Source organism: Pecten maximus, unplaced genomic scaffold (assembly GCF_902652985.1).
Source record: "Pecten maximus unplaced genomic scaffold, xPecMax1.1, whole genome shotgun sequence".
Taxonomy (NCBI): domain Eukaryota; kingdom Metazoa; phylum Mollusca; class Bivalvia; order Pectinida; family Pectinidae; genus Pecten; species Pecten maximus.
This window is the reverse complement of record NW_022979569.1, coordinates 32182-49487: the sequence shown is the minus strand read 5'-3', so window position 1 is coordinate 49487 and position 17306 is coordinate 32182. Positions and strand designations below refer to the sequence as shown.

The 17306-nt window shown below is 35.3% G+C and overlaps 1 long non-coding RNA gene across 4 annotated transcripts; it reads left to right on the top strand.

Moving 5' to 3' along the window:
- The first annotated feature begins 954 nt into the window (after positions 1-954).
- LOC117318939 lies at positions 955-11339 on the top strand. Of its 4 annotated transcripts, XR_004530504.1 has the most exons (4): positions 955-1143; positions 2534-2685; positions 6435-6511; positions 11326-11339. It is a non-coding gene; the product is annotated as an uncharacterized LOC117318939 (long non-coding RNA). The 4 variants fall into 4 exon arrangements; XR_004530503.1 differs by lacking the exon at positions 11326-11339 and having other exon boundaries at positions 956-1143; positions 6435-6983; XR_004530502.1 differs by lacking the exons at positions 6435-6511; positions 11326-11339 and adding an exon at positions 3016-3366 and having other exon boundaries at positions 956-1143.
- The last annotated feature ends 5967 nt before the right edge of the window (positions 11340-17306 follow it).

Below are 17306 nucleotides of genomic sequence, written 5' to 3'. Positions count from 1 at the left end.
CACCACACTCATCAGTGTGACAGATCTCATCACATGACCGGATATGAACTACAATAATAGATATACCCTTAAATAGTACACAGTCCAATATATAGTGTCCTATTACAGCGTACGAGTATAAAAATTACATTCAATATAATAGCTTGAATATATATCTATATACAATAATATACCAAAAAAATATCCTGAATCGGACCCCTATATATTTACAGGTAAATGCAAGGTGCAAGACACCTTAATGGTCCGTCGAGCGATGGCTATAATAGATACCATTGTAACCACAGTTCAACCTGTTCATAAATATACTAACTATGGATACAGATCTTGATATTCCTAACGCTAACAAGTACATATCAGATTATAAACACCCTATCTGACGATAGCCATTACTGGACATCAAGAGATAAACACATTCCTGTTATAGATATAGGTCCTGGGGTCTTTCCTCACCCCTAGGGACTTAGTTTCTTTGATATATATTTGAAACCATTGGGATCCCCACCCTATAACCATATATAGCATTGTTGGGCATGTACATAAAGCAGATAAACACAATCATGATGTGAAAATAGGCCCTGGGGTTTCCCCACCCCATAACCATATATAGCATTGTTGGATATCAACAAATATAGGTACATGTATTAACAAATAGAACATGAATATTATTTTGATGGTTTGGTTTGGTTTATTTTGTTTAACGTCCTATTAACAGCTAAGGTCATTTAAGGACGACCTCCCGTGCGTGCGACATGTATGCGTGTAGCGAGTGCGTATGTGTGTTTTGGGAGGCTGCGGTATGTTCGTGTTAAGTCTCCTTATGATAGGCCGGATCTTTTGATAGTATTTTGATGTTTGGTCAAATCCAACCAGGTGAGCAATACAGGCCCTATGTGCCTCTTGTTTAATGTCTTACATACAGTAATTACAATGTATTTTTTCTGGCTGTACTTTTAACATTTTATAATTGAAACTGTTAATATATCTAAAAATATAATGTGAGTTGTAGTTGAACGTTTTGCTTTGATGAAACAGTTGTGTATTCTGTCATTTCTAGATATTTCTTTGGTAAACTGGAGGTGTACGAGGAGGATGGGACGAGTATCATCATCAGACATTCCTGAAGTTTATAGACAAAGGTACAAGGTAGCACATTGGGTTTGTTAATCATTATTGATTGTAGTTATGGACCTTTGTTTAGGTTTGTATGTAGTTACCATATATGGGCACAAGGAAGAGATATTGACCCAGGATTAAAATTTGATTTACCAAAACAAAAATCCTTAATTGATATTTTATATATAAAATTTATCTCCTTTTTTACATCAATAAAAACAGAAATTACATTCATTGAATCACCAATGTTAATTTGTTCAATCAAGTCAAAAGGAATGTGGACAAAACATCCAGTTATATATAATGCCCGTTCTTTATCCTGTAGTGTTATAAGTTTTACCACAATTGACTCTGTGATTAAGATTATTGATTTGTCAATTAACAACTACTACTGGATCTTTAATTGATTAAGATTCTTCCATAACTAAATGTTACCTGTGATTATAATGATTGGTTTGTGTATTGCTTTTCTCTAAGTTATATTTTCTAATGCCAAACAAAACACTTTACCAAATTCAAAATTTACTTCATTCAGATAAACAGGATGTTCTCTCTCTCTTTGTGGAATTGAAATTGTGTTAAAATTGTGTACAAACTAGAGACATGCTCTGATGTTATATTGTATCTTAACGAGAAAACAAAACTGTTAAAGATGAATACCGTATTTGACCTAATAAGGGCGCAGGGCGCGGGTAATTGACAGTGGGGGCGCCCTTATTAGATTAGTTATTCTGAAGTTTTATGAAACAGACTATACCTTATAGCAGAATACCCAAGGTTGTGGAAACAGTAAAATATTAAGTCATAAAAATATTTCAGATGAAGATATCTAATCATTATCATATATTAAGCTTAAACATCACTTGAATACTCCTGTAAACTTGTAAACCATGCCAGCTGATCTTTAGACCAGAGAACGTGTGTTCCACCATTTATGTTCAAATGGAACTCTTTTGTGTTCTATTTATAGAAACAGGTGATTTCCCAGATCATATCAGACATCGTTTTCTTTGACCTAATAATTGATTTACAATGTCTTTTGCTAGCTTTGTGTTCTGAACAAAAGTTATTTATCAACAAGAATGAAGTCTTTACTTTACCTTCAAATAAAGATAGTAAGTTATTATTTGTATGTGTGTTTAGTTTTGGGTGCTCTTTGCACTGACATGTCATCTGTAGCCTGTAGGAATACACAAAATGTGGCGAAAACATGTGTTCCAGTTACTTAATTTGCTGAAGAAAATTGAACACATAAAGTAGCAAAATATTTCACATGAATTATTACTTTTGAACACCATTTTGACACAATTTTGACACTCAAAGATTTATTTCCTTGAAAAAAGGTAGGGGCGCCCTTATTAGGGCAGGCGCCCTTATTAGGTCAAATACGGTAAGTCTAAAGATGAGATGAACTTTTCAGGGCCGACCAGTCTTCCTAAAGCAAGTCTCATAGCTGTACCTGAACCCACACGTAGGAAGAGATCACGAATCATGACGAAATGGTACCAAACTTATCTAGACGTAAACGAGAGTAAGAAAGTAAGAATACGCAAATGGAAGGAACAAGAGCAGGTACTGATTTCAAACATGATTCTAGATTTTAGTTACAGTTCATTTAACAGGACACTTATTCTAAAGTTGGTATTGTAAAAAAACTTGAGAATTAAAGGTAAAATTTTACCAGCTTGGCAGGAGGGATAATATGCCATGCTTTGTGTCTCCTTATAAATACTTTGTTTAATGTCATTTATATATGTTCCACTTTATCATGTCATTTATATTATGGATTATTCCATTCGTAATTATTTCAAGTTTTTGTGCATCATATGGATGCTGACCATTTTAGAATTTGAAGTGAGGTGATTGGCTAAGGATGCAGAGTTAGTCTGCTTCTATTTATAGCTCCTATATAAGTACAGGGCCACTGGTCGCAGAGGTCAGAGGACGCTGAGATATGGAGGAACAAGGTCTGTACACGTTTGTTTATTTTTATAATTAGTGTTTTCTAATTATAGTTTAGCTGGAAGCTCTATATCTTTTCCCACCACCTCCCCTTCAATCCACCTAGATCCATGGGGCGTTTTGCATATCCCCATCTTAGACTTTATATTATGTAACAATGTATGTAAACATATTTTTGATGGGCGTTTTGCATATCCCCATCTTAGACTTGATGTAACAATGTATGTAAAATGTATATATACATTATTGATATCCTTACGTCGTTAATAAAACGGCCTTATTTCAATTCAATTTGGTGTTTGTTAATTTCAATTCAATTTGGTGTTTGTTAATTTATTATGTGTTACAAGTCTAACAAGCTTGCCATGGGAATAGAGGAATCATCAATAAATATCTGTATATGTAAATTGAAGTTCTTTAAATAAGGTGTCTAGACTACTCAATTCTCAAGAGGTCAAGGTCATAGTGATTTTTTTGGCCAAGGTCAGATTGAGGTGTTAACGTCACGGTCAGGGTCACAGTATTAGTTAAGGTCTTCATTATCAAGTTAGACAGTTGGCTGTATCATGAGTTGTGATAGAAGACAATTATCATGGATATCTATAACCAGGGAAATTATAGTGCTGTATTTTGTCCATCTTTAGTCTGCCTTCTGTATTTTATCTTGTCCAGGCTCTACCTCCTACACTACTGAATTGTCTCAGAAACTTCATACTTTGGGTTCACCTACACTTTACTCCATGTACCAATAGTAGGGGTCACTTGACCCACATTTTGATCTTTCACATCCGCTGATACCGGACCATGGTTTTTTAGCTCACCTGGTCCGAAGGACCAAGGTGAGCTTATGCCATACCGTGGCGTCCGCCGTCTGTCGTCCGTCCGTCCGTCAACAATTGACTTCTTCTTCATAACCACTGATCAGAATTTGACCAAATTTTGTCAGAAGCATCCCTATGGGTAGGGGACTCAAAATTGTACAAATGATGGGGCTGACCCCCCCAGGGGCCTGAGGGGCGGGGCCAAAAGGGGTCAATTTGGCTATATTGATATAAACGACTTCTTCTCTGAAACCGTGCAAAGGATATTGCCCCTATTTGCCTGGAAGCATCACTATGGGGTGGGGATTCAAAATTGTACAAATGGTGTTGCTGACCCCCTAGGGGCCTGAGGGACGGGGCCAAACTGGGTCAATATAGATATATTGATATTAACAACTTCATCTCTGGAACCGAGCAATGGATATCACTCATATTTGCGTGTTAGCATCACTTTGGGGTGGGGATTCAAAATTGTACAAATGGTGGTGCTGACTCCCTAGGGGCCTGAGGGATGGGGCCAAATGTGGTCAATTGGGCTATATTGATATAATTGACTTCTTCTCTGAAACCGAGCAAAGGATATGGCTTATATTTGCCTTGTAGCAACACTATGGGATGGAGATTCAAAATTGTACAAATGGTGTGGCTGACATCCGGGGGGCCTGAGGGGCGGGACCGAGAGGGGTCAATTTGGCTAAATTGATATGAACAACTTCTCCTCTGAAACTAAGCAATATATATTGCTCAATTTTGACTGTGAGAATCCCTTTGGGGTAGGGATTCAAAATTGTACAAATGGTGGGGTCTACCTCCCTGGGGGCTGAGGGGCATGACCAAAAGGGGTCAATTCGGCTAAATTGTTATGTACAACTTCTTCTCGGAAACTATAAGCAATGGATATCGCTCATATTTGCCTGGTAGCAACCCCTAGGGTAGGGATTCAAAATTGTACATATGACAGGGCTGACCCCAGGAGACCTAGCTAAGAAGCAGGGCCAAAAGGGGTTATTTTGGCAGAATTGATACAAACAACTTTTTCTCTGAAACTAAGCAATGGATATCTTTAATATGTGACTGGCAGAATTCCCTTGGGTTAAGGATTCAAAATTGTACAAATGATGGCGCCGAGTCCCCCTGGAGGCTGAGGGGCTTGGCCAAAAGGGGTCAATTTGGCTAAATTGATATGAACAACTTCTCTGAAACAGCTCATATTTGACTATTAGCATCCTATTGGGGTAGGGGTTCAAAATTGTATAAAGGAAGGAGCTGACCCCCCAGGGGGCAGAGGGCAGGGTCAAAAGGGGTCAATTGGTCTAAACAAGATCTTCTCTGAAATTAAGCAATGGATATCACTCACATTTGTGTGGTAACATCCCTAAAACCAATGTACATGTACCCATATTAAATGCTTATGATATATATAGACATAGCAATACCAGCGACAAATATACTTAAGCATCATTTTTTGTTTCATATCTCATGAAACCAGGTGAGCGATACAGGCCCTCTGGGCCTCTTGTTTCTTTCCATCTACCATGAGTTGTGAGATATCTTATATGCATATGAAGGTTGGATAAAAAAAATTGTTTTGGCCCTTTGGTGGGGATTTTGTTGGGTGGGGTCAGAAACATTGTAAATGACACCCCTGTGTCCTCTTATCATATCTTCACACAATTTAGATGATCATGTTAAGATTAATGAGGGTTGAGATACTCCTGTCAAGGGGGGGGGATATGTTTTGGTAAGTGTATAAAAAGTATTTGGGTACTTTTTATGCCGTGCGTCATGTGTAAAAACAAAGGTTAATGGGACTTGTATTTTTCTCAACTATTAAAAGTTATAAACTTTAACATACATAATACATCACTAAAAGCCGCCGCTGTTAAACTTTTACTTTCAAAACACTACTCTTCCTGAACCCCAAATCAGATTACTACCAAATTTGGTGTAAAGCATCATTGAGTAAGGGCGTTCATATTTTTTTGTAGAAGAGGCTGGTACGTGTGACCCATGGGGCCTGAGTGGTGGGGCCTCAAATGGGGAACTTTATTGTAATTTTGCTTTAAAACCCTACTGCTCCTAAACCTCTGAGTGGATTTCTACCAAATAGGTGTAAAACATCATTGGGAGAGGGCAATCATACATTATATAAATGAGGCAGCTGTAACCCCACAAAGGAACGCATATCACACAGACACTCCTGTTAGATCCTCTATATATAACGGTTCAATTGTCAGATGACGTTTAAGGGCAATGGCCCTGTTGTTTAGAATTCCCAGATATATTTTAGTGTACAACGTACATATTTTTTGGTAATAATTTTTGACTTTCTCATAAAGGGGCTTGAAATACACAGTTTAGCAGATTATAAGTTATAAGTTGGTAGCTGAATTTAAAAAAAAATTGTAATTGGTTATTATCATTTAAATTGAAAGCATTTTAAAGCAATTCTTGCAGAGAATGTCTGTTAAAAAAATAAATGTGATGTGAAACAGAAAAGTTGGTAGATTTAATATGTACCTTCTTGTTTTACTTTAGGTTATCAGAAAGAATTGAGGAAAGGGAAGGAGGATTCTGAGAAGAAAGCTGCTGGTTAACCACACAGTCACACAAAGGTATAAACAATAGCCTGCTAACTGTATGATAACTACACCATAGCATACAGATACTGTAAGGTTTAGTTTTTACTGACACTTCATTCTTCACCAGTGGACTTTCCCTAAACTGTGTAAGGGAGATAATCCACTGTATCATATGGTAGTTTTATGTAGTTTGACAGGTGAAATTTGACTTTATTTATTTTTCATGCAGCATTTTTTTACATGAACAATAGATTAATACAATCTTGTATCTTGATAGAGAGTCATCCTAATTTATTATAAGTAGTCTGTCAGCAATTCCATTCTAGGACACATCTCAAAAACAGTAAGGGTAGATGTTTTCAAACTTCACATGCTTTTAGACTTATTGATACAGAAATGTGAAATATGGGTTTGTTTTCAAGATCAAGGTTACTGTTGTGATAAATAGAATATGTGGCCTTTCTAATCTATTTTGTATTTGTTCTAAATAAGTCTCTAATAAAGGTCTCACACAACAAATTATTTCACTATATGTTATTACATTTCATTTCAACATATTTTATTGATAATCAAATGGATTGAACAAAGGGTTTGGAGCCATAAAAATTCCCCTTTTTAATTTTTACTTTTCATTTTATTGGTTTTATAAAATAAAATTTAAAAGTAATTAATATTGAAAAGTATTTTAAAATTAAGATTCTTTGTTTTTCTTATTAAAATTTTTTAAAATTTGTTAATTTTCTCAATTAAAGACAACCTGACCCAAAAAAGGGTTTTAAATTTAAGACTAAATATGTTCCAAATGGGTTCCCCAAAAGGCCCCTAGTTTTAAAATGTCCCTAAAGAAAAAATAAAAAAAAATTGTTTCTAACCCAAAATGTTTCAGGTTTTTTAGGAAGGAATTCTTTAAAAATAAAGTAACCCCTTCCCCCAACTTACCCTAACATTTTTTAAATTATCATTGGGGGTCCCAATTGAAAATTTGAATTTATTAATTTACGGTTGTTGTTGGGGAAAATATTTTAAAAATTTTACTTTAATAAAAAGCGAAAATTTAATATAAACTAAACACGGAAACCCCCAAAAAGATTTTTTAAAAAAATTTTAAAGCAAATTTATAAAAAAATTTTCAAAATCTGTGGATATAGGTTAAAGTCCGGTTTGGGTTTTTTTGAAAGAGGAAAATAAATGTTTATATAATAAAAAAAAATTTGCTGTGTTTTTTTCCAAAATTAAATTTAGTAGTGTAAATTTTTGTTTTTTGAAAAAAATCTTGGGGGGTACTTTTTAAAAGAGTTAAATGTTTTTCGTTCAAGTTTTTTTAATAATCTTAATAGTTTAAAACATTAGGGTGGTTACCCTTTTCAATTTTTAAGTATATTTTCCCAAGTTAATTTGATAGATTTTTGTAAGTTCCTGTTTAACAATTTAAAACCCAATTTTTTTCCCATATTAAGAATTGTCTTTAAAAAAATTAAAAAATAGTACTAGGTTTTTCTGGTTCCCTTTTTTTTGGGTTTAAAAAAAAATTGAGTTTTAAACCTAAAGGTCAAACATGTTTTTTTTAAAAAATAGCCCTTTTTTCCTTGACCATCCAGAAAAAAAAAATTTCATTTTAAAAAGTTTTAAAGGCGAATTTTTAATTTTTTCAAAATATTTTCAAATTTAAAGGGGGGTTTTTTATTTTTTTCCCGGAAAGAGGAAAAGATTTTTTTTTAGTGGTTTGGGGATTAAACCCCCTTTTCTGGGGTAATTTTTTAAATTTTTTAAAAAAATTATGATTGTGGGGGTTATTTTTATTAAATTTGTAATAAGAAATAAGTTTTTTCTTTTCCAATTTTCCCCATAATTTTATATCTTTTTTCCCCTTTCAATTAATAATTTTCCCAGAAGAAAAAGAAATGGCCTTTAACGATCCCAAACTGCTTTAAAGGGTTAAAAAAGATATTATTTAATGGAATTTTTTTCAATTTTTTTAATATTCTAAAATACTAAGGGGAAAAGTTTTCCTGAAAATCCAATTATTAAGTGGGTGTTATCCCTTTATTCAAATCAAAGGGGTTATTATTTTTTCAAAAGAATATTTTTTAGTTTAATTTCCAACCCCTAATTAAATTTTGAAGGGGAAATTTGTCCGGGATTTTTAATAAGTGGGTTAATAAAAAAAGGTGTCAGAAAAAATTTAAAGGGTTATCTTTTAAAATTTTTTAATATTAAAAAAAAATGGCCCAATTTCCCAAACCTTTAATGTTTAAAAATAGGCCTAGTAATTTTTTTTCATTTTTAAAAGCCAAAAAACCTATAAATTCTTAAAACCCCCCATTAAACATAATCCCATACAGGTTTAAATTTAATTCCTTTGAAGTTTTAAATTAAAAAGAAAATAAGGGTATTTGTATTTGGACTAATTCCCTTTTGTTTTAAATCAAATGGTTTGTTTAAAATAAGTTTTTTTTTTTACAAAAATTAATGTAAAATGGTTTTTTAATAGCAAAAAAACCTTTAATAAAAAGGAAAATTTAACCCGAACCATTTTTTAAACCAAAAAACATTTTCCAAATCAGGATTTTTGGGAAATTTAAAAAGTAAAAAAAAGGGTTTGAATCCCCGGGCCAATCCCCCACCCCTTTTTTAAGTTCTGAGTAATCAATCAAAGAAATTTTTAAATTTTTACCCTTTTAAAGGGAATAAACAAAATAACTTTTATAAAAAGTCCCGATCTTTTTTAAAAAACCCTTCCGGGTGGGGTTCAAAAACCCCTTTAATAAAATTTAGTAAAACAGGGGCGAGTTGAAACAAAAAGGGGGGCGGGGTTTGCAAGTCTCCCGTAAGGCTTTTTTTTCCGAAAAAACTTTTGTTATAACTTAAAAAGGCAGTTTTTTTAAAGGGGGGGTTGGAGGGGGTTAAAGGGTAAACAAAAACCCCCCAAGGGGTTTCAGTTGTACGGGGGGAAAGGGGGTTTGCCCGGGCGGTTTTTTCCGGGGGGGTTTATAAAACCTGGCCGCCCTTAATTTTTTTGGCTTAAAAAAAAAAAAAAATTTTCGGTTTACTGGGTGGTAAGGGAATTTTTGAAACTTTTTTAAGGAAAGGGAGTGGGAAATACGTTCCCCTCACGTACGATACGTATCACGATATTTGTCTCACGGTAGGGCATATACTGTACTTTACAGAGTGCCCCATTGTTAATTTTTTCTTCTAAAAATTGGAGGGATAAAAAACATAAACCCAGGGGTACATCCAATTCAAATTAGGTTTTACTAGATTGTAAAATTTAGCCATACTTTACGCGTATTAAAAAAAATTTAATGAATTAAATTTAAAAAAAAAATACTTTAAAATTTTTTGACAGTTTATTTTTATCAGAGCCCCTTTATACTTTTAGTCCTGACACATTGGGTTAAAAATTTTTAAAATTTTTTTTTAAATTGTTTTCTTTTAAAATCTTATTTAAATCTTGAATTTTTTTTGTTTAAAAGAATTCTATTCGTTTTCCGAGATCGGGGCCCTGTTTGTTTTTGAAAACAAATGGCCCGTCAGTATTCAAATGTAAATCTCAAAAATAAATGATGTAACTTTGGCCCTTTTTAAAAAGGACTTGCAATCAGTTAATAATCCTTTAATAAAGGCCCGCTGGGGGGCTTTTTCCTTTTGATATATTTTTCCGACGGCGACACATGCCTAAGAAGTCTTGTCCGGAAAGGGGTGTCTGTAGAAAATTCCTAATCTATTAAAATTTAAATGGCAAACAAATTACCCCCCCGCGGTAAAATACTGTGAACCGAAACCGTCCCTTTTTATACCACATATCCATCCCAGGATTACCGCTGCAGCACTATTGACAGTGAAGTTTTCAAAATTCAAAAGGAGTCAGTTGCAAAGATAAATTACTTGGTTAAATTTTTGGGTTCCATACTAAAGGGGATTGTGATTATGGGAGTAAAAAGCCATAGGGGGGGCCCGAAAACCTGTCACATTTCATTATCAAAATTTTTGGGGAAGATCTAAAGGGATAAAATCCAAACGTAAAAGATGTTTCTATGTAAACCAAGATCTGTAGATTAAGACTAATGTTTTTTCTTCCAGGTCTTTAAATTTTTGCGCAAAGGCAAGAAAATCAGGTCTCGATCTCTGGGTTTTAAGTAAAATAAAATCTCTCATCTGTCTGTCCAATTTTGATGTTAGATTTTTCCCCTTAAAAGGTCCCAGACCCATAGTAAGGGTTTTTAAAAGATAAAGGAATTTTTTTGTTCAAATTAGTTTTTTAGACATTATGAAAATTGAAAAAAAAGTCTCGGGTGGGGGCCCGTCGCATTTATGTACCGTTTCATTATTTTCTTTTAATTCCCCCTTTTTGTTTTTTTCCCCCTTGTAATGGGGCATAACCATGACATGGTAAAATGAAGCTTTAAGGTTACGTAATGGGGGGGCCCAAGGGTGGGTGTCAGCCCCCCACTTTAGGGTACAAGGGGGGGCCCAAAGACATGTGCAAAACCCTTTAGGGAAAATTTTGGGAGGCCAAGACGTGTGTCTGAACCACTTTAGGGTACATATGGGGGGCCAAGACAGGTGTCATGAACACTTTAGGGTACATAGTGGAGGCCCTTCCCTTTTTTTGGTAAGGGTCATTTATAGAATGTTTAAAAATTTTATCAAATTAAACCCTATATTCATGTATCCTTTTTTTTCTTTTTGAATTTTTTTTGGAGCAATTTTGAAAAAGTGTATGCCTGCTTCATTTTATACATGTGGTTTTAAAAATAATAACATTTTCATTTTATGACAAATTTTCCAATATTGAATTCCGGTAGAATAAAAAAAAAAAAACTTTTTATTGGAAAAACCGTCAGGTTCTGGTGCCAAGAATTGGCGTTTTCGTCAGGGTGTGGAAAAATGATTTTCCCGAGGAGAAAAACCCCCTATAAATTGAACAGATGAGGTAAGAGAACGACACCCCACACCCGCTGGGAAGGAATGGGGGGATTCTTTTTTGACCCCCAATCAGGTGGTGAAGGGTTTTTCACTGGGTTTCATGGTGGTCTGTAATAAAAAATTATCTCTTTTTTTAAGGGGCCATGATGCTCCGTCAGATCACTGTCGGGTTTATGTTTTTGGAAAAGTTTGGGCCCGGTCTGTGCTGTCATGTTGGGTTCCTTTTAAATTACCGTTGTTGGTGATTGGGAAGGTTCCCATAGTTGTTCATGAGGTAGTAAACACCTACAAAAGGAGACCCACCTCATAAAGATCCTGGGGTTATAAAGTAAATTGAGATATTACCGATGCAAAAAATTGTTTTGGGGCCAAAAAGATTCATATGTTTTACATTGTCATAGTTTTGTTTACTCCAGTTGTTAAATGTCAGGTCAAAAAATGTTGCATTTAACGTGTAACTTTGCTTTAAATTCTTCTGATGGACCTACATTGGGACTCATGTGGTTGTTACACCTGAAATTTGGAAACTGAAACCATTTTTTTGTTTTTTACGGGAAAACTTGGGCAAAAGTTTACAATAGAAAGAAATAAAAATTAATTTTACAAAACCCCTATTGAATTCCATTCTGCTGTTTCCATGAGTGTTTTTTAGAGAGACATAAATCTGAAAATTTTTTTGCAGCTTTTTTTTTGATGATAGTGAACACCGCATTGGTCTTTAGATACTTAAATGAGAGAAAATGTGATAGAGATTGGCTCGATTTTGAAAACCGGGGTTACATGCATCAAAGGGAGACAACCCTCGGTAAAATGGTAGTGGGAAAATAAAACCGCACCCCAGTTCTCCCCTTTAAAAAAAAGTGTGAAATATTAAATGAAAAGAGAAATTTACAAAAAATTATTTTGGGGTTTTATGATTTTTCCAGTTCGAGTTGGGTTAAGGAACGTGAAAGTACAATGAAACTTCTTTTCATGAAAAATTTCATTTATTTGTAGTTGGGTACAATTTGTGTTGGGGGCCACCCCTAAAAATGAAATAAACTGAGATTTTTTTTCTTTTATCAACAGCTAGTCTTCCTGGGAAAATTATCCTACCATGGATATATGGCCGTTTGTTCACCCTTGGAGGGGAGTATTTGGAAGAAGAATCCGTCGACGGATCAGGGTTGGATGCCCCAGGTGGCTGTCTGGACCTTTTGTGTCCCCCTTTTGGGGGGGTATTGCAAAGACATCCGTCGGGACTGATCGGGGAAAATGGGTGTCCAGCGTTGACATGTAGGGCCCCTGATTGGTGTCCCCTTGGACCCGGAGTCTTGACGAAGAATCCGCCCTGACGGGATCAAGGTTGAGATGTCAGTTTTGGGCTGATGGATTGATTGTGCCCCCCCAGAAGCTTTTGACATCCTTTTATTTTCTTTCTGGGCAATTTTTTCCGCTCGCCCCCGAATAACTTCCCCTTTGGAAAGTGTATCACGTCAGAGGCACCTTATTGCAGGAGGGATTTTCCATAGTGACGGTACAACACAAAATTTTTAGACCAAGGGGAAACAGCCCTTTGGTTTTAATGGCCGTATTAGGGATGGGGCCAGTGTTGTGGCGAGTGTCAATAGGGTGTAAATCACCGGGAATTATTTGGGGGTGGGGGAAAACCTATAGGATGGGTTTGATTGTGAAAATTATTTGAGGAGAAATTTCTATTTATTCTGTTTTGTTAAATGATTCTGAACTTGTTTTTTTATTTAAAATGATTTCTTCCTTATAAATGATATTTATCTAAAGGAATTATGAATAATTTGGGGTGTTTAAATTTTGATAAATTTTTATTCAGAGCTTAATATTTTTTTCATCATCTGATTTTGGCACTTTTTGGTTTGTGAAGCAAGTCCCAAAATGAGAATTTTTTGTTCTTTTTATTTTTAAAGATTAATTGTTTTTAAAAGGTTCCAAACTTTTTCCCAGTTTGTGTTTGCTTAATTTGCCAAGTTTTTCCTATATAAAATTTTTTGGTTTATCTCAAACAATGAAAAATTGTTTTTATGGGAACCATAAAGGTTGAAAATGTTTGGGTTTTTTTTGGATGCAATGATGTTAAAATTTGAGGGTTGGAATCAAGATTGTTATATATATAATGTCACCCATAAAATATTCAACGACAGAATCCCCTTTAAAAAAGGAAGAGAAAATTACCCCTTGCATGGCCCTCTTTAAAAGGGGGGGAGTGCAGATTAAGATTTTTTTTCGTACCCATGGAAGCCAATTGTGGAAAAATCATTTATATTTCATTAGAGTTTAAATTCATCGAAAAATTGTAGAGTCTTAATTGTAAGGGGGAAGTCTAATTTACTTTATTCTTTTGGAATTAGATGAATTGTTTTTAAATTTTAAACTCCAAAATTTGCGATCCGGCATGGGGAGGGTAAAGAGTGACCACCAAATGAAATAAATTACTACAGTAACCCATACCCGGAAAAGGGCTGAAAACGACAAGGATTGCCCTGCAGAAGCAGACAGGACCCTTTGGTGAGGCCTCCTGTTGTTTTGGCCCATCGGAGTTTTCCCATTGCGCTACTGACCCAAGGGTAGTCACACAAAAACGATGGCAACATTTTTAGCAATCTTTTTTGGAAAGTCTTTGATATTTTTTCCAGGTTTTCTAGTAACAGAAAAAAAATTTGGTGAACTTATGATTTGGGGGGTTTACTAGAAGTACCTTGACATTTGTGAAGATAAGAATCAAGAGTTTAAAAATGTATTGGGGGGGTGAAATTTCTAAGTAAAGCTTTAAACCGAAGTAAGCCTACTAGGAAAATAAAAATACATTGAGTGCGATGTTTAAGGGGATTTTTTACCCGCATAATCAATTTTAAAAATAAAATTGCCTGGCCTAGTTCTTAAATTAAAAAAGAGAAATTTCAATCTTAGATAGGTAAAATTGTCTGTAAAATTTTCGATGTTTTGAATTGCGAACCCCTTTAAAAGGGGCCAAATTTAAAATGTCACAATTTTTAGTGGGTGCAGAAAACCAAGGTCAAAAACTGTCACCCTGGAATTTTAAAGGGACCCTGGGCACAAAAAAGGGCCCTTTGAGCCCCATTAGTAGCATGTTGATATTTTGGGGTACCCAAATAGGCTAACCTTGACCTTTTTTCAAGGTCACAGAGGTCAAAATGTAAAATATTTAATCTATCTTTTATAACCCCGAGGCCCAGGACCCGATATTGGGGCGTTGTGTGGGTGAAGTGGTACAATTTTTTTAGAGGAAGTCCTTTGGGCCCACTTCAAGGTACAGGGGTTTAAAAAGCTTTTAAGAGCTTTTTAAAAGACTAAAATCTTTACAAAAACCAAGGGCCCAAGGGTGAATGTTTTTTGAATGAAGTAAACAATTTTGTTCAAAAAAGAATGACTTGGGCCCCCTTTGGTCCAGGAGGTTGAATGGAAATCAAAGAAATTAATTTAAAAAACACCCAAGTGCCCTTGGGCCCTTGGCCTCTTTTTAAAGGGATTTTGGTTTAAAAGTTTTGATTAAAGTTGACATATCTGAATTTTTTTTTAAATAAATGTCAGAATATCTTTTTTTTTTTGTACTGGCAAAAGACCCGGTATTTCCCCAAAAAACCTGGTGGGATGTAAAAACCGGTATTCCAACATGGAGACCCGTCAATTTTAAAAGGTTTAACATTCAAATGTTTGGGTTTAAATTTTGTGAGGTTTGTATCTACAATTGATTGCCATTCCAAAGAATCAAATTTTGTCCAGGAGTCATCCCTTTTGGGCCCAAGTTTGCTCCCCATCATGGGGACACAATACCAGTCCCCATGGTCAGAAGCTCTTAAACAGGTGAAACCCAAAAGGGAAAAAAACAGACAAAGCTGTACCCTCAAAAAAAGACGTACTGTAATGGACTAGGCCATGGTGAGTAACAATCTGAGAGGGAACAGAAGGTTTGGAGGGGAAAAATCCAAAACTTGAGGGTCAAATTTAAGGTTAAATTGCAGTAAAAAGGGATGTTTTTTAGAGGAAGGTAAGGTTTTTTGGGAAAATGAAAGATAAAGTTTTGAGGGCTAAAAGGGAATAATTAAAGGTTTAAGGACAAAAAGGAAAGGTTATGATTTCAGGGGACAGGTCGGGTTTTGGGACCAAAAGGGCAAAATTTGAGGTCGAAGGTCAAATCTTGGAGGCAGAAGTAAAGGGTTGTTTGGGGGAAAAGGGAAGATTTGGAGACTGAAAGTCAAGGTTTAGCGTAAAGGTAAAATTAAGGCTTGGAGGGACAAAAAGGAAAGGTCATGTTTCAGGTGACGGTCAAGGTTTTGGGACCAAAAAAGGAAAATTTTTTGAGGGGGGAAGGTAAGTCTTTGGAGGGACAGAAATAAGGGGGTTTTTGGTGAAAGGTCAAGGGGTTGGGGACTGAAAGGGCAAGGTTTGGAGGTTTGGTAAAAATTGGTTTGGGGGGGACCCAAAAAGGAAGGTTATGTTTCGTGGCGGTAAAAATTTTGGGCCAAAAAGGGCAAAATTTTGGGGTTGAAGGCAAGTCTTGGAGGGACGAAGTAAGGGTGTAGGGGGAAAGGGAAGGTTGGAGACTGAAAGGGCAAGTTTTGGAGGGTGAGAGGTTTCAGGGTTTTAGGTTATTTTCAGCAGATATAAAAAAGTGAGTTCCCTTTATTTTAAAACCTTTATCATGAAATTTTAACCTCATGGTTTTTTTTTGGGATAAAACATTAGACCCTTTTTTTATGAAAGTAAAAATAAATAATTCTTTTAATTAGCTTAGCAGCAAAATTTTTCTGTGGTTTTAAAAGAAAAAGGGCCACAATATTTTAAAGGTTACTTCATTTACCCATGTTGCAGAAATGCCAGTCACAAACTTTTAAAGCCACACCAAACGTTTTTGAGTAGTCAAATTTTTCAAACTGAGCAAAAACGGTAGCTGTTAGAAAAAAAGGATGAAAACAAAAATTTGACACTGGTCTTGGTCACAGCTTTACATGGGAGATAATTTGGTCACAAATTGGGCAGGGGAGATAAATTTGGCCGACTTGGACGGTGAGAAATTAGGGCACAGATTGGGCAGGTGAGATAATTAGGTATGACTTTGGCAGGTGAGATTTAGGCCACAGCTTTGGGAAAGGGGAGATAAATTTGGCACAGACTTTTCAGGGAATAATTTTGGGCATGACTTGGGGGGAGAAAAGTGCCATGGATTGGACAGGGAGATTTAATTGGTCAGGGGCTTTACAGGTGGAAATTTGGTCATAATTAAGGTGAGAAAATTTGGGCCAGACTTGGGCAGGGGGATACTTTGGGCAGGTGAAATAATTTTGGCTGGCTTTGGGAAGGTGAAATAATTTTGGGCATGGACTTTACAGGTGAGAGAATTTGCATGAAGGTAAAAAAACTTTCCAACCGTCTTGAGGGGGGGATTGAAGGGGATAAATCACCTTTTCATATAAAGTGGGCATTTTTTATAAGCATGATACTCGTTTTTGTGTTTAAATTTAAAAAGTTATTTTTTTATTAAAAAAACCCAAAGTAATAATTGGGGAATTTTTCCTTTTATAAAGAAGCCTGGTTTTTTTTACCCCTTTATTATCCCTTATCCATGGAAACATAGGGAAAGGTTGGAATTTTTTGGGGAAAGTATTATTTTCACAAAAATAGGGTTTTAAACAAAGTTAAAACTATGGTTTTTTTTGATAGATTGGTGTGAAACGCAATGATATTATTTGAAAAATCACTTGGAAAATTCCTTTTTGGACACAAAAAAAAACCTTTAAAAAAAAAACAACATTTACCACAGCGCTTTTCTGTAAGGGCATGATGGATTTTAAAAGAGGGTTATTGGAAAGAAAAAATTTGGAAAAAAGGGGAAAGGTCCCTTCTTTTTACCAGACCGGGTACTTAG